This window comes from Arachis ipaensis, chromosome B07 (genome assembly GCF_000816755.2).
Source record: "Arachis ipaensis cultivar K30076 chromosome B07, Araip1.1, whole genome shotgun sequence".
Lineage (NCBI taxonomy): Eukaryota > Viridiplantae > Streptophyta > Magnoliopsida > Fabales > Fabaceae > Arachis > Arachis ipaensis.
Genome location: NC_029791.2, coordinates 95,683,210 through 95,687,501, shown reverse-complemented (window position 1 = coordinate 95,687,501; position 4,292 = coordinate 95,683,210). Strand labels below are relative to the sequence as shown.

Below are 4,292 nucleotides of genomic sequence, written 5' to 3'. Positions count from 1 at the left end.
ATTATATAAAAAATTATGAGTAAAATCTTTTTTTGATCTCTATTCTTTTTTAATTTAGACAATCTGTACCTTAATGATTGAAAAAAGACAATATGTTCCTTGTCATTTCTTTTTGATAAAAGGACAAATAGGTCATTGACTTTTTTTCCTGCTAACATTTTCGTCTCCGAAGAATGGAAAATACATTCATGTCCAATGTGGACAAATTTACCCCTCCGTTAAAGTCAATCCGTTAGACCCAACGAAAAATGCTGACGTGGCTCCCGTGGCACTGACTTCACCGTTACAGGATGACACGTGTACTATAGCTTCTGAAAAGAGGACATATTAGTCCCCAAGCTCCAAAACAACGTCGTTTCTCCCCCACCCCTCCAAACACACTTTAACTCCCATTGCAATACCCATAACACCTATGTTTGATTTTCTGAATTACTGAAAACCCTAAGAAGACAAACGATCAAATTCCTTCCTCCCTGTTTCTCCCTCAAAAAATTACAGTACGTAGAAGAGCAATCAGTGTAGGGTGAAGTTGCTGTCGGGGGCTGATGAGCGGATATTTTATACGCTTTTTGAGGTTAATTTCATATAGTTTTTAGTATGTTTTAGTTAGTTTTTAGTTTATTTCCATTAGTTTTTAGAAAAAATTCATATTTCTGGATTTTACTATGAGTTGTGTGTTTTTCTGTAATTTCAGGTATTTTTCTGGCTGAAATTGAAGGAGCTGAGCAAAAATCTGATTCAGGCTAAAAAAGGACTGCTGATGCTGTTGGATTCTGACCTCCCTGCACTCAAAGTGGATTTTCTGGAGCTATAGAACTCGAAATGGCATGCTTCCAATTGCGTTGGAAAGTAGACATCCAGGGCTTTCCAGAAATATATAATAGTCCATACTTTGCACAAGGATAGATGATGTAAACTGGCGTTCAACGCCAGTTCTCTGCCCAATTTTGGCGTCCAGCGCCAGAAAAGGATCAAAAGCTGGAGTTGAACGCCCAAACTGGCACAAAAACTAGCGTTCAACTCCACAAATGGCCTCTGCATGTGAATTGCTTAAATCTCAGCCCAGCACACACCAAGTGGGCCCCAGAAGTGGATCTCTGCACCATCTGTCATAGTCTACTCACTTTTTGTAAACCTAGGCTACTGGTTTAGTATTTAAACAACTTTTAGAGACTTATTTTGCATCTCGCCATTGCCGGGGATTGTTCGTGTTTGGACAACTAACGGTTTATTTTGTTGCTTAGATTAGGAAAAATTTCTCCTTTTTTGTTTAGAGTCTCTTATTATTGTTGTGTTAGAATCTTAGAATCCTTATTTTCTTTTTAAAATCTTTTTCAAAAAAATAATTTTTCTATTAAATCCTGTGCCAAACTTTAAGTTTGGTGTTTTCTTGTTGATTTTTCTGTGTTTTTCAAAAATTTATTTTGGTTTTCTAAAAATTTTAAGTTTGGTGTTCTTCAAAGTGTTCTTAAGTTTTCCTTGTGTCTTGATCTTAAATTTTTAAGTTTGGTGTTCCTTGGTGTTTTTCCCCCCCAAAATTTTCGAAAATAAGGAACCTCAGATCTAAAAATTTTAAATCCTGTGTTATCTTATTGTTTTTCTCTCTCCTTTAAAAATTCAAATTTTTATTTCAAAATTTAAAACCTTTTTCAAAAATCATCATATCTTTTTCAAAATCTCCTAACCACTTTCTCTCTCCTCACTTTTTCGAAAATCTTTTACTCATTTTTATTTATTTTATTTTGATTTATTTTATTTTCGAAATAAATTAATAAATAAATAAATAAAAATATTTTCAGTAAGATCCCAGGGAAAAATAATTCTGGCGCTAAAACGCCAGAAAATTGGTGGAAGGCTGGCGCTGAACGCCCAGACCATGCCCACAACTGGCGTTCAACGCCAGAAACAAGGCAGGATTGGCGTTCAACGCGAGAAATGGGCAAGAATCTGGCGTTGAACGCCCAAAATGGGCAGGATCCGGCGCTGAACGCCCAAAATAGGCATATTTCTAGCGTTCAGACGCCAGGAACAGACAGGGAGCTGGCGTCCAGTTTCACTCCAGCTTCTAACTCTGGCACTCAATTGCCAGTGAGGGATCAGACACACACAAATGCTGATAACAACCCCTCTAAAAAGGCTTCTTCAACCACTTCTGTAGGCAATAAACCTGCAGCAACTAAGGTTGAAGAATATAAAGCCAAGATACCTTATCCTCAAAAACTCCGGAAAGAGGAGCAGGATAAGCAATTTGCTCGCTTTGCAGATTATCTCAGGACTCTTGAAATAAAGATTCCATTTGCAGAAGCACTTGAGCAAATACCTTCTTATGCCAAGTTCATGAAAGAGATCTTGAGTCATAAGAAGGATTGGAGAGAAACAGAAAGAGTTCTCCTCACTGAAGAATGTCATGAGTATTACTGCTTTTTGGACGCTGAAAAGCTTAAAGACCCTGGGAGTTTTCTGATACCATGCATATTAGTAGGTAATTGCACCAAGACAGCTTTATGCGATCTTGGGGCAAGCATCAACCTAATACCTGCATCCACTATCAGAAAGCTTGGTTTAACTGAAGAAGTTAAACCAACCCGGATATGTCTTCAATTTGCTGATGGCTCCACTAAATACCCATCAGGCGTGATTGAAGACATGATTGTCAGGGTTGGGCCATTCGCCTTTCCCACTGACTTTGTTGTGCTGGAAATGGAGGAGCACAAGAGTGCTACTCTCATTCTAGGAAGACCCTTGTGTATTAACTACAGAAGACTCAATACAGCCACCAGAAAGGATCATTTTCCTTTACCATTCATAGACCAGATGCTAGAAAGACTGGCAGGTCATGAGTATTACTGCTTTTTGGACGGCTACTCAGGCTATAACCAGATTGCAGTAGATCCCCAGGATCAAGAGAAAACAGCATTCACATGTCCATCTGGAGTGTTTGCTTATAGAAGGATGCCATTTGGGCTGTGTAATGTGCCTGCAACCTTCCAGAGATGCATGCTCTCTATTTTCTCTGATATGGTGGAAAAATTTCTGGAAGTCTTCATGGATGACTTCTCAGTATATGGAGACTCATTCAGCTCCTGTCTTGATCACCTGAAACTTGTTCTGAAAAGATGCCAAGAGACCAACATAGTTTTAAACTGGGAAAAATGTCACTTCATGGTGACTGAAGGGATTGTCCTTGGGCATAAAATCTCAAACAAGGGAATAGAGGTGGATCAAGCAAAAATAGAGGTAATTGAAAAATTATCACCACCTGCCAATGTTAAGGCAATCAGAAGCTTTCTGGGGCATGCAGGATTCTATAGAAGGTTTATAAAGGATTTTTCAAAAATCGCAAAACCTCTAAGCAATCTACTAGCTGCTGACACGCCATTTGTGTTTGACACAAAGTGTCTGCAGGCGTTTGAAACGCTGAAAGCTAAGCTGGTCACAGCACCAGTCATATCTGCACTAGATTGGACATTACCATTTGAGCTAATGTGTGATGCCAGTGATCACGCCATTGGTGCAGTGCTGGTACAGAGGCATGACAAGCTTCTGCATGTCATTTATTATGCTAGTCGCGTTTTAAATGACGCCCAGAAAAATTACACAACCATAGAAAAAGAATTACTTGCAGTGGTTTACGCCATTGACAAGTTCAGATCATACTTAGTAGGATCAAAAGTGATTATGTATACTGACCATGCTGCCGAAGGCAATGTTGAGCAAGAGTGCTCAAGGTTGAAGCTAGATTAAAAGCTCAGCAAGGTCCAGCTAAGGACATTAAAGAAGCGCTTGTTGGGAGGCAACCCAATTTTTATTTATTTTCATGGTTTTTCATGTTTTATTAGGTTCATGATCATGTGGAGTCACAAAATAAATATTAAAAATTGAAACCGGAATCAAAAACAGCAGAAGAAAAATCACACCCTGGAGGAAGCACCTGTCTGGCGTTCAACGCCAGAACAGAGCATGGTTTTGGCGCTGAATGCCCAAAATGGGCAACATCCTGGCGCTGAACGCCCAGAACAAGCATGGTTCTGGCGTTCAACGCCAGAAATGGCTAGTAAATGGGCGTTGAACGCCCAAAATGGGCACCAACCTGGCGCTGAACGCCCAGAGTTGTGTGCAAGGGTATTTTACATGCCTAAATTGGTGCAAGGATGTAAATACCTTGACACCTCAAGATTTGTGGACCTCACAGGATCATTTCAAGATCTGTGGACCCCACAGGATCCCCACCTTCCCTCCTCATAATCCTAGTTTTTTTTCCACATCTTCTTCTTCATCTATTCCTTCTTCTT

At 39.6% G+C, this 4,292-nt stretch overlaps 1 long non-coding RNA gene across 1 annotated transcript in view; it reads left to right on the top strand.

Moving 5' to 3' along the window:
- LOC110264281 overlaps positions 1-4,292 on the top strand; it is a 25,722-nt gene that overhangs the window by 7,461 nt on the left and 13,969 nt on the right. Inside the window, exon 2 of the long non-coding RNA XR_002350152.1 lies at positions 3,127-3,135. This is a non-coding gene — a long non-coding RNA (uncharacterized LOC110264281). The remainder of the gene's footprint in view (positions 1-3,126; positions 3,136-4,292) is intronic.